The 12,877-nt window shown below is 44.7% G+C and overlaps 1 protein-coding gene across 1 annotated transcript in view; it reads left to right on the forward strand.

Moving 5' to 3' along the window:
• Positions 1–12,877, forward strand: part of LOC122559795 (tetraspanin-9-like) — a 186,864-nt gene that overhangs the window by 34,341 nt on the left and 139,646 nt on the right. The window contains exon 3 of the mRNA XM_043709851.1: positions 1,401–1,456. The gene's annotated coding sequence lies outside the window, so the exon portion shown is untranslated. The remainder of the gene's footprint in view (positions 1–1,400; positions 1,457–12,877) is intronic.

A 12,877-nucleotide genomic window follows, 5' to 3' on the forward strand; every position in this document is an offset into this window, starting at 1 on the left:
GAGGCGAAGGAATTGGGAATATGGGATGGCGTTTTTACATGGGGCAGGGTGGGAGGAGGTGTAATCTAGGTAGCTGTGGGAGTCAGTCGGTTTATAGTAAATGTCCGTGTTGAGTCGGTCGTCCGAGATAGAAATGGAGAGGTCTCGGAAGGGGAGGGAGGAGTCTGAGACAGTCCAGGTAAATTTGAGGTCGGAGTGGAAGGTGTTAGTAAAGTGGATGAACTGTTCACCCTCCTCGTGGGAGCACGAGGTAGCGCCGATACGGTCATCAATGTAGTGGAGGAAAAGGTGGGGGTGGTGCCAGTGTGGCTGCGGAATCAGGTGGGCCTTGCTGGGGTTAGATTATATACATACATCACTGGGAACAAAGTTGCATTTAATTTCAGTTTTTTAAAAAAAGATACCCACTGTTGCAGGTTCAGTTTAGCTCAGTTGGCTGGATGGTTGGTTTGCAGAGCAGTGTGGGTTCAGTTCCCCTCACCAGTTTGAGGTTACCATGAAGGACTCTCCTACTCACCTGTTCCCTCACCTGAGGTCTGGTGACCCTCAGGTTAAATACCATCAATTGCTTCTGTCTAATGAGAGAGCAGCCTCTATGTTCTGGTAAGACTGCGGTGACACAGCAACCCACTGTCTCTGAGTCCCTTGTTACTGTGTGGAGTTTGACGTAGGGCTTTTGGTGAATTTGCAACCTGCTGGCTTATTTTTGTACTGTCGGGACAGTGATGGGTTCTGTGGAGGAAGTGAGGACTGCAGATGCTGGAGATCAGAGTCAAAACATATGGTGTTGGAAAAGCCCAGGCAGCATCCGAGGAGCAAGAGAGTTGATGCTTCGAGCACAAGCTCTTCATCAGGCATTGCTGAACCTCGAAACACGACTCTCCTGCTCCTGGGATGCTGCCTGACAGGCTGTGCTTTTCCAGCACCACACTTTTTGTCAGTGACAGGTACTGTACCTGCTGACTTTTATAACACTAGACATACAGATTGATGGTTTGCATCACTGAACACTGGGCTACTTCTGCTCTTCCCAGCAATGCATCCATTTGCCCTTTTGCCCTCCACTTTTCAAACCTGTTTTCTCAGTGGCTCAAGCATGCAGTGTGTCGAATGTTTCTGAAGTGTAACCCCTGCTCCTGCAGATCACTGTACAAGAATTGATAAAAGCAAATGGCACACGATATCTGAGGCCATTTGACATTCTATTGCAGAGTCTGGGAATAGAAAATTAGAGGAGAGACTAAGTGCTGACATAAAAGTTTGCAAAGCTTCAATTTTAGATGAAAGGAACCTACACAAGTGTGCCATCTATTTTAGTTTTTTAATTGCAAACCTCTGATGTTCTATTAATATTAAAATGTTTAAATCAAATTTACTGAGCAGTCCTTCATTTATTTCAGAAACCGAGCTGGTCGTAACAAGTCTGTGTGCCTGTTTCAAAATCGACTTTGAGCTGGTAAGAATTTACATGATTGGATTTTAGTTTTAATGTCCAGGACGTAAATTGCTGTGACAACCAATTTTTTGCAACTTCAGGAGGTTTCAGTTCTCCCACTGTCGTGCATCTGTTACATTTGGCTCAAACCAAACTCCGTCAAAAATTAAGTCACGTTTTTGCGATCGAAGATCTGCTTTATTTTTCGGATTGTCATATTAACATTGGTAGCTGTAGAGAGAGTGCAGATGAGGTTTACCAGGATGCTGCCTGGACTGGAGGGCAGGTCTTATGAAGAAAGGTTGAGGGAACGAAGGATTTTCACTTTAGAGCGAAGAAGGATGAGAGGTGACTTGATAGAGATGTACAAGGTGATGGGAGGCATAGATAGAGTGAATAGTCAGAGACTTTTTCCCAGGGTGGAAATGGCTATCATGAGGGGGCATAATTTTAAGATGATTTGAGGAAGTTTTGGGGAGATCTCAGAGGTAGGTTCTTTACTCAAAGTGTGTTGGGTGCGTGGAATGCAATGCCAGTGGTGGTAGTAGAGTCAGATACATTGGGGACACTTAAGTAACTCTTGGAGAGGCACATGGATGATAGTACAATGAAGAGTATGTCGGTTAGTTTGATCTTAGAATAGTATAAAAGGTTGTCACAACATCAACGTCCGAAGGGCCTGTACTGTTCTATGTTCTGTTTAATAACTGCCTTTGCATAAACACCCCATTCTCCAGTAATTGGTGTCAGACAAAGAAGAACTTCAACTTCGAATCTTTTGCAGGAAACTGGGATTAGTGTGGGAAGTAGTATATTTTTGACGGTATAGACATGCTGGGCTGTACTGTATGATTCTAACTTAATGTTAGCAGTAGCTGTGTGGAAGAGGTAATGGATATCAGTACACCATAACAGGTGAGAGTGCAAATATTTAGCATGGCTGCTCCAGATTTTTAGTTAAACCATGTACTTTCTTTCTACAGAGAGAACGTAGATGAACTTCTGTTTGTATTGCACAGACAGAAAGGAAGTGTTTGTACCTCCTATCCCATCATGAGATATTAAATGTCAGTTTATATACCTCCCATTATTTTGATAAGTGTAACATACAAGATCCTGAGAGTAATTGACAAATTGGACATTGAAAGGATATTTCCACTTGCGGGAGAGATGGGAGTATGGTGATGCAATGGAAAAATAAGACTCTTCCATTGAAGGCAGAGGTGAAGAGAAAAGTTTTCTGAATGTTGAGTATCTGTGGAACTCTCTTCCCCAGAGAGCAGTGGAGGCAGGGCCCTTGAATATTTAATATTATGTAGATCTATACATCCTCAGTTCTGAGGAGAGGTTACCAGACCCAAAATGTTAACTCAGATTTCTCTCCTCAAATACTGCCAGACCTGCTGAGAGCAATTTTTGCTTTTGTAGCTCTTTGAGGTCTTGACTAACATAGGTGTTGAAGGTTGTGAGGAGTAAAAGTGTTGAGGTTACAATCAGATCAGCTGTGATCTTATCGAATGGTGGAGCAGGCTTGAGGATCTTATGAAGGAGTTAGATATAGTCCTTGGGGCTAAAGGGATTGCAGAAGATGGGCATTGATCTCAAGAAGGTGCAAAATGGAGAAACTTAACAATTTTGGGTCATTAGTTGCCCAAAAAGCAAACAACTTTAGCTGTAGAGGTTAAGGTCTGAAATTGCCAGACGGCAGTAATCTTTCTTATTGAAAGATGATGGATTGCTCCTGGAGCATCTCTGGAGCAATGCAAGAGTTTGAAGATGGCAAGGTCAGAGTGAAGGCATGGTGGAGAACTTAGCAACAAGCCTCTGGAAGTCTGCGACACTGGGTGTGGATTGAGCAGAGGTCTTCTCCAATCCCAGTCTTCATTTGGTGGTCTCCCCATTGTAGCTGACTACATCGTGACCAGTAAACGCCTGATACTAATTACAGTGAAGTACAAATAAATGGCTGTTTCAGTTGCTAGGAGTGTCTGGGGCCTTGGACAGTGAGAAATAAAGAGGTAAAAGGGAAGCATTTGCAACTTGTGTTAATGTGGAGAGATTCCATGCGATAAGAGGAATGGGAGGGGGCATTGTGGTACTTGTGTCCTCGGATGTGTGTGTTTTCGGCAATGGAACAGTGAGTGGTTGCTGTGTGATACCCTGTTTGTGGTGAAGCAGTGATTACGTGCACTTGTCTCAATTTAATGTAATCTGTTAACTGCTCAAAATGCAATCCCCCTTGGCCTTGGGGAAATCAAATGTGCTTGGGTTTAGGTTTTAGCACCCCCCCCACCCCGAGCTTCCAGTAGCTTGTGTTATTAATGCCTTGTCCCATTTCCACTCTCTAATCTCAGCCTCATACCTAGATCCAAGGTAAAGGAACAGCAGCTCACCTTTCACATTGTCACTTTTCAGCCAACTGAGCTCAACGCTGAATTTAACTATTTCAGACTTTAACCACTCCCCATTATTTGAGTTGCAACTTTTGTCTTGGTTTTTCCATTAACCAGCTCCCAATCCATGTTTTCCTTCTTTAATTCTCCTATTAACATCTCTTTTTGCTTTCTGTCATTGTGTCACCTGATCTCCTGTGAGTTCTACCCAATAGATCATTTATCTTCCTCCTTTTTGTGTGTTTTCTCTGCGCACCTCTCGCCCCCCCGATGTTCCTGGACTTGCTTGAAACTGGTCACATCTTTAACTTTTTCCAAGTACTGAGGAAGTGTCACTGACCTGAAAAGTTAACTCTGCTTCCCTCTCCGCAGATGCAGCCTGACCTGCTGAGTTTTTCCATCATTTTCTGTTTTTAGACCGATCCGTGAGGTTCTTGTTATGAAAAGTCCAGCAATATAGGAAACCATGCCTTGTGATGTCCACATCAACACTCCAAAGAGCAACCCACCCCGGCCCATTCCCTTCCCCTATATTTACCCCTGACTAATGCACCTAACACACTACAGGCAATTTAGCAAGACCAATTCACCTGACCTGCACATCTTTGGATTGTGGGAGGAAACTGGAGCACACCCACACAGACATGGGCAGAATATGCAAACTCTGCACAAACAGTCGCCCGAGGCTGGGATCAAACCCAGGTCCCTGGCGCTGTGAGGCAACAGTGCTAACCACTGAGCCACTGTGCCGCCCCTATTTATTTACTTTGAATACAAAGCCCTCAACTTTTGAATCCTTCCAAAACCCATCAGATGGCAACAGCTGCAGAGACTCCACATCACACATCTGATGGATAGAAATCGGAACCTCTGCCGTCACTATTTGTAACTCCAGGCGGCAATGGAAAAGCAACTCGGTCTCTCTGAATGATCGGGCAAATCCAGAGATACAGTTCCAATGTGTCTGTTCCTGACTCCTGCATTTTCTCCTATTCTCAAACTAACTCTGGCCATTTCTTTGCAGCATTTGAGGGCTAATCACTACCTTCTGCCGCCACTTCCTTCCCGGCTGTTTCTCATTTTATTCATGTGGGACAAAAAAAGGGGCAAGTCCTGTCTCTGGTGTTCCCCTTCCTGTTGCTTCAAAGGATGTTTGTCTTTTCTTTTTTTTGAATCATCTGCTTGCCCTGTGCTGGCTCCCTCATCCACTGCCAAAGCCCAGACTGATCACTGACCACAGATTTAACCATTCCTAACGTTCAGTCAAATGCTGTTCACAAAGTTACTGCTGATGGCAGTGACGTTCTGCAAGTTCAACGCAGCCAAGTGCAATTCTGCTCTCCCTTCTATTGGAAGGATGCTGTTAAACTTGAAAGGGTTCAGAAAGGATTTACAAGGATGTTGCCGAGGTTGGAGAATTTGAGCTATAGGGAGAGGCTGAACAGGCTGGGGCCGTTTTCCTGGAGCGTCAGAGGCTGAGGGGTGACCGTATAAAGATTTATAAAATCATGAGGGGCATGGATAGGGTAAATAGGCAAAGTCTTTTCCCTAGGGTGGAGGATTCCAAAACTAGAGGACATAGGTTTAGAGTGAGAGGGGAAAGATATAAAAGGGACCTAAGGGGCAACTCTTTCATGCAGAGGGTGGTGTGTTTATGGAATGAGCTGCTCGAGGAAGTCGGGGAAACTGGTACAATTACAGCATTTAAAAGGCATCTGGATGGGTATATGAATAGGAATGGTTTAAAAGGATATGGGCCAAGTGCTGGCAGATGGGACTAGACTAGGTTAGGAAATCTGGTCGGCTTGGACGAGTTGGACCGAAGGGTCTGTTTCCATGCTGTACATGTCTATGACTCTAAGTGAGACAGGATTCATTTTGGTAGGAAGAATGTTGGGAGATAAGGTAGAGTGAGTGTACAGTTCTAAAGAGAGTGGAGAGACTTAGACGGATGTGTGCATCGGTAACTGAAGGTAACAGGACAAGCTGAGAGAGCAATTGAGAAAAGATGCCGCATTCATGGCTTTATTTCCAAGGGCACAGATTTCAGGGGCAAGAAAGACATGTTACATTCTTATAAGACACCAATTCAATTCCAATTGAAGCACTGCATCTAATTTTGGGTACCACATTTTCAAAGGATTGGACTCTGGTCAAACTGTCTGGTTTAAATTTAAACAAAGCTTGGCAGTTAGTTGCCAGTCATGGGGCAGCATGATGGCTCAGTGATTTTCACAGCTGCCTCACAGCGCCAGGGACCCACACTTGGCTACTGTGCGGTGTTTGCACATTCTCCCCCCGTCTGCGTGGATTTCCTCCGGGTGCTCCAGTTGCCTCCCACAGTCCAAAGATGTGCAGGTTAGATGGATTGGCCATGCTACATTTTGTGATTGTGTTTAGGCATGTGTAGGTGGATTGGCCATGGGAAATACAGGTTTATGGGTAGGGGGTTGGGTCAGGGTGAGATGCCCTTCAGAGGGCCTGCGCAGACTTGATGGGTCGAATGGCCTGCTTCCACTCTGTAGGGATTCTATGAGACACTATCAAATGGTGCATTGTCCATGGCAATGTCTCTGCCAATCATAGTCCACCCACCAACCGTTTAATACATTTATGTAGAATGAAAAAATTGTTCGCTTTTCATTGGTATTTTACTTGTAAATTTGCCCTGATGAGTGAAGGATCGAAAGCTTCAACAAAATTTTTTTTTCAGCAAGTTGTGTCATAGCAAATGACTATCTATTGTTGGCTTCCCTCAGGATGATTGAATCATGGCTTAAACATTTAAATAGGGACTGATTCCCCATTCGAATTAAGTATACCTGATGCCTCATCTTCAAGGCAAGTGCATGGACTACAGAGATGAATGTTCTGTCTTTAGTGTGGGTCCTCATTAACGACTGTGTCGAGAATGTGGTGTTGGAAAAGCACAGCGGGTCAAGCAGCATCTGAAGAGCAGGAGAATCAACTTTTTGGGCATAAGCTCTTCATCAGGAGTGAGCCCTCATTCCTGATGAAGGGCTTATGCCCGATTCTCCTGCTGCTCGGATGCTGCTTGACCTGCTGTCCTTTTCCTGCACCACACTGTCAACTCTGATCTCCAGCATCTGCAGTCCTCACTTTCTCCTTCATTAACAACTGTGCCATGGAGCTGCATGGAGTGTACTTACCGATGGACACTTGTCCCTCTCTGCAAGTTAACAAAACTGAGACAGAGGGCAAAGTGCTATCAGAGACAGTTGAAGATGAGGCACTGGACATTTGTGAAATGATGAGGAAGATGCCGCAGCCACCTTGTTATGTTCTTATTTGTCCAAGGTTTAGACGTATACTCGGTGTACATCGTGTTTCCTGGACTATCTTTGTGTGGAAACAGTGTGGCCTTGTGGGCCTGTTGAGACTGGGCTAATTGGTACAAATTCATGTTCAGTGCATCAGGAGTTGATTTCTTCAATGCTTAGGACCCAAGCAACATGCATTACACCCATCTCTGTCAGTACATGGTGGGTGGGGGATATTGCAGTGGAAGAATGGCCACAACTCTCTGACTGTACAGCAAACCTTCTCCAGCCCTCACAATCAAGGCAACACCTTATTGCCCCCGTAACAGCTGTCTCATTCCTCAATAGCAGCCCTGTGCCCTCCCAGAACTTGTATCTGTAATCAATGTTTGACCTTCACACTTGGCCTCTCTAATGTAGGGCGACACGGTGGCTAGTACTGCTACCTCACAGCGCCAGGGACCTGGGTTTGATTCCCAATTTGGGTGATTGTCTGTATGGAGTTTGCACGTTCTCCCCGTGTCTGCATGGGTTTCCTCTGGGTGCTCTGGTTTTCTCCCACAATCCAAAGATGTGGAGGTTAGTGTGGATTGATCATGCTAAATTGCCCATAGTGTTAGGTGCACTAGTCAGGGTAAACATACAGTAGGGGAATGGGTCTGGGTGGGTTACTCTTCGGAGGGTTGGTTTGGACTTGTTGGGCCAAATGGCCTGTTTCCGTACTGTAGGTAATCTAATCTAATCCAATCTCCTCGGCTGCGATTGACCATTTTCACAATGGCACAGGAGGACGATGCTTCAGGCCACTCACTCCAGTCATCAGCAGTGCCCCTTGCAAACAGCAACAGAAATGGCTGGGAAAATCTCAGCAGGTCTGGCAGCTTCTATGGAGGGAAATCAGAGCTAATCTTTTGGGTCCGGTAACTTCTCTTCATTCCTCGCAGAGCTGCTATTCATTTTTGGGAAATCGGCCAACTTCCTCCACTGAGGCATCAGGGATCAGGAGTTGCCAGGGTCTCCCCATGTGATGTGTTTAACAAAGCTGCTGTTCCTCCCCAGCTTCTCTGAAGCACGGGATTGCACAAGTTTGGAAGAGAATATGTCGATGCCTTTTTTATTCTTGTCAGGTGACGACAATTGTTGTGGTTAACGCTGAGCCCTGAGGCAGCCTGATGAGATTTTGGAAAAGAAATCCCAAAATAAATCACCTCTGTCTGACTGAGACAGCTGCTATAGAGACACACCTTTTAATTTCCTTCCCCCGCCCGGTTTCAAATCTAGGCCCCTGAGGGAAGGCAAACGTCCAATGCAGTGTGCCAAAGATTCTGAGAGCTCTTTGTTTCATGATGAGATTTATGGTTTTTGTGGAGCATTGAAGGGCTGGGCAGCCCCATAAAAATGAGAATAAATTGAAATCTGATCTGCGTGCTGGAACAAAACAGCAAATTACAGGTGGTGTCTTCCCCGCCACAGCTAGGGGTGGGAGTGCCCTTATTCACCTCACCTTTTGGGGAAGCCACGTTAAGTGCTCCTCAGGCACTAACCTGGCTGTGGGAGCAGGAAAATGTCTGGCAACAGAGCTTCATTTTTAAAAAGAAATCCCGCACCAGAGTGAAACACCTCCATAGCAAATGGGAAAATGGTCGTGGTTGTTGGAGGTCAATCATTTCAGCTCCAGGATATCTCTGCAGGAGTTCCTCAGGATAGTGTCTGAGGCCCAACCATCATGAGTTGCTCCGTCAATGACCTTCCCTCCAGCTCGAATGCCTGTTTTATGACAGTGAGCAGATTCTTATGCCAATGGGGCATCCCTCAATGTTTAACTACTCAAACGTCTGTGATAGGAACTGAAGTGTGCCATTCGGCCCCTCCAATCTGCTCTGCCGTTCAATGCCATCATGGCTGATGTGCTTGTGTTTTCTTACCTAATAAGAATCCAACCACCTCCGTCTTAAAAGTATGCAATGATCCCACGTCATTCTGAGGCAGAAAGTTGCAAGGTCACACCAAACGTCTGAGAGAAAAAAAAAGCCATAGTTCAAAAATAGTTCAGATTCTTATAAAGTTAAAAATCACACATCAGGTGGTTGTGTCCACCACCAGATGGCACTCCGAAAGCTAGTGCTTCCAATTAACCCTGTTGGACTATAACCTGATGTTGTGTGATTTTTAACTTTGTACATCCCAGTCCAACACCGGCATCTCCAAATCAGATTCTTATACAGTTCAATCAATTCACACCTCACTCTTCGAAACTCCAATGGAAACAGGCCCAGTCTGTCCAACATTTCCTCATTACTCACCTGCTCACTCCAGGTATCAATCTAGTAACCCACCTTGGAGCCATCTCCAAAGCATTTACATCCTTCCTTACATAAGGAGACCAAAACTGCATGCAGTGTATAAGATATAGACTCACCATTGCCATGTAGAACTGAGACATAACCTACTTTCTTTTTATGTTCAGTTGCTGTCATAATAAAGGATAGCATTCCAGTAGCTCTCTCGCTTACTTGCAGTACCTGCTTACTAGCTTTCAGTGACTCATGCATAGAAGCAAGACTTGAATAGCAATCAGACTTGGCTAGATAGCCAACAGCAATGTGAGACAGGACTTGACTATCTCTAACAAGAAAATGATGCAGCGTCCTCTGTGTTCCCGGTTCCTTCATCAATATCCTGGAAGTCCCCCTTGACCAAAAGCTTATTGGGAACAGCCATATCCAAGCGAGGCCAACTTCTGATAGCACACCTCCCTCCCTTGAGTTTAACAACTTCAGATTGTGAACCCACTCCCATTGTTTCCCTTCTTTTAGCCTTACTTGTTACATTTTCTGTCACCATGTCCTCTCTCCCCTCCCCTCACCCCAGTGGGACTGTCAGTTCTTTCCAGTCTGACAGTTAGACACACCATTGTTCTGCCATTCTTACATTCCGGTCACGTAATCTGTACTATCTGCACCCTTTCTCCCCCAAGGTTACAATTACTGTGAAGGTCAGCCTCTCCCCTTACCTGAAGGGGTGGCACAGTGGCTCCGTGGTGGCTCAGTGGTTAGCTCTGTTGCCTCACAGCGCCAGGGACCCAGGTTTGATTCCAGCCTCGGGTAACTGTCTGTGTGGAGTTTGCACATTCTCCCCGTCTCTGCGTGGGTTTCCTCCGGGTGCTCTGGTTTCCTCCCACAGTCCAAAGATATGCAGGTTAGGTGAATTGGCCATGCTCAGTTGCCCATGGTGTTCAGGGATATGTAGGTTAGGTGCATTAGTCAGGGGTCAATGTACAGTAATAGGGTAGGGGAATGGGTCTGGGTGGGATACTCTTCAGAGAGTTAGACTGGTCTTGTTGGACCGAAGGGCCTGTTTCCACATTGTAGGGATTTAATGATGACCCTCAAGTTAAACTACCACCAGTTGTCTCTCTCTAATGAGATAGCAGCCTATGATTTGGTAAGATCATGCACCGTTCTCAAGTGGATGCTGCCTTTTCTCGCAATACAGTCAGGAAGTCTGACTCAGTGAAGCAGGCTCTGCTTTTTAAATAAAAATCCTTTTGAAGCAGGAAATGGTACAAAATTCACCTGGACTGAGGAGTTCTGTAGTCTCACAGTCAAACCCCTTAGAAAAATCGCAGCACCAAGGGAGAACATTATGTTTGGAGTAGGGGTTGTTAACAGAACACATTTAAAAATGATCAACCAACAGAACTCTTTTTCCCTCCCATTCATGCAGCAAATTATTTTCAACAAAAATAATTCAAAATCTACTCCCCTGACTGGGAGTCTGTGCTATTTCTGGATTCTATATGGAATTGATACTTAAATAAATAACTAAGTCTTAGAATCTGGATTTTATATTAATGTGGTGTTTGGATGGAGAACTATGTACAGTGGGAATAAATTGGCTGGAACTTTGTTTATTGGAGCAGATTTGGAACTGCTTCATATTTTAGTAACGACTGATACTGCTGCCGTTTCTGTTGACAACACCAGGAAGCAATGTGAGCTATTGCATTGAGGAATCCAGACTCAGAACAAATTTGTTTCTTTGCTCTGTGCCCAGGGTTGAAAGGAGAATTAATTAAAACATTACAGATGCTGGAGAGCCTAAAGTAAAGCTGCAAGTGCTGGAGAAATTCAGTAGTTTCTGTAGAAAGAGAGAGAGAGAGAGAGAAAAACAATGTGAAAACTTTGAGTCATGATGTGACTTATTCAAGTTTGCACTATTTCAGCCTTTTTTTTGATTTCCAGTGTGGAAATAGGCCCAACAAGTCCACACCGACCCTCCGAAGAGCAACCCACCCAGACCCATTCCCTTACGTTTACCCCTTCACCTAACCCTATGGGCAATTTAGTATGGCTAATTCACCTAACCTGCACATTTTTGGATCTTTGGACTGTGGGAGGAAACCGGAGCACCCGGAGGAAACCCACGCAGACACGGGGAAGAATGTGAAAACTCCACACAGACAGTTGCCTGAGGCAGGAATTGAACCTGGGTCCCTGGTGCTGTGAGACAGCAGTGCTAACCACAGTGCTACTGTGCCACCCAGCTTTTGTGGCACCTTTGATTTAAATGCAGCACCAGTCACCTTCACACTGTCCTTGCAGTTGGTCTGCTTTTTCAGGATGGAGGCCACTGTTTTTATTGCCTATTTCTCATGTGTGTGTGTGGTGGGGGTAGGGGGGGGAAGGTGGATGGGGAGGTAGTGTCTAAATGGCAGTGCTAACATCCTGTTGCGTTCAAGTCAGACTGCAATTAAAATTAGTGTTCTGGTTGTCTAGAGCCTTTCTGTAGACATCCCATTTTATTGCAGCTTTTCATCATGTGCTCATCAGGACAATTTGCAAGAATGCCAACTCAAGGTGAGAACCAGCGTTGTCCCGATGAGAGCAGGAGAAAATGTAATTGAAAAGCTGGTCTCAGTCAGAATCAAAATGTTGGATTTATATAAAAAATCAAATGATTCACTCGTGTCCTTTACAGAAAGATATCTTCTATCCTTACTCAGTCTGGCCTACACATGACTCCAAACACCGTAACAATATTGTTTAAGGTTTAACTGCCCAGTGAAGACACTTAGTTGAATTGAGTCTTGCGCAGAATACTGAGGTATGTATGGATTGTGGCAGTACAGACAAACCAGCTTCCTGAGGGCAATTAATTCTGGTCTTGCCGGCAACTCCGGTAACCTGAGAGGGTTGGTGTTTTCAATCTTTAGATCTCAATTCTTGTTGATGCTTCTATGATGTTATAAGTTTGACTCTGGGAAGTAGATGAATTGAATTGAATTAGCTTTATTGACACAAGTACTCACATGACTACAGTGCACAGTTTACAAATTGCCTCTTACTGTACCATCTTAGACACAAAGATATCTGGGAAAAGATTCTTGAGTACAAACTCTTAGGAAAACAAAATTAGAAAAATCCAGCATTGCAGAAATTCAAAAGTACAAAGTCACAGTAATCAGAAAGATAAAGAAATAAAAATTTCAGAATAATTAGCAAGGTTATATCTCACGGAATACAGGGAGAACTAGCCATTTGGATACAGAACTGGCTCAAAGGTAGAAGACAGAGGGTGGTGGTGGAGGATTGTTTTTCAGACTGGAGGCCTGTGACCAGTGGAGTGCCACAAGGATCAGTGCTGGGTCCTCTAATTTTTGTCATTTACATAAATGATTTGGATGCGAGCATAAGAGGTACAGTTAGTAAGTTTGCAGATGATACCAAAATTGGAGGTGTAGTGGACAGCGAAAAAGGTTACCTCAG

This window comes from Chiloscyllium plagiosum, chromosome 19 (genome assembly GCF_004010195.1).
Source record: "Chiloscyllium plagiosum isolate BGI_BamShark_2017 chromosome 19, ASM401019v2, whole genome shotgun sequence".
Classification (NCBI taxonomy): Eukaryota; Metazoa; Chordata; class Chondrichthyes; order Orectolobiformes; family Hemiscylliidae; genus Chiloscyllium; species Chiloscyllium plagiosum.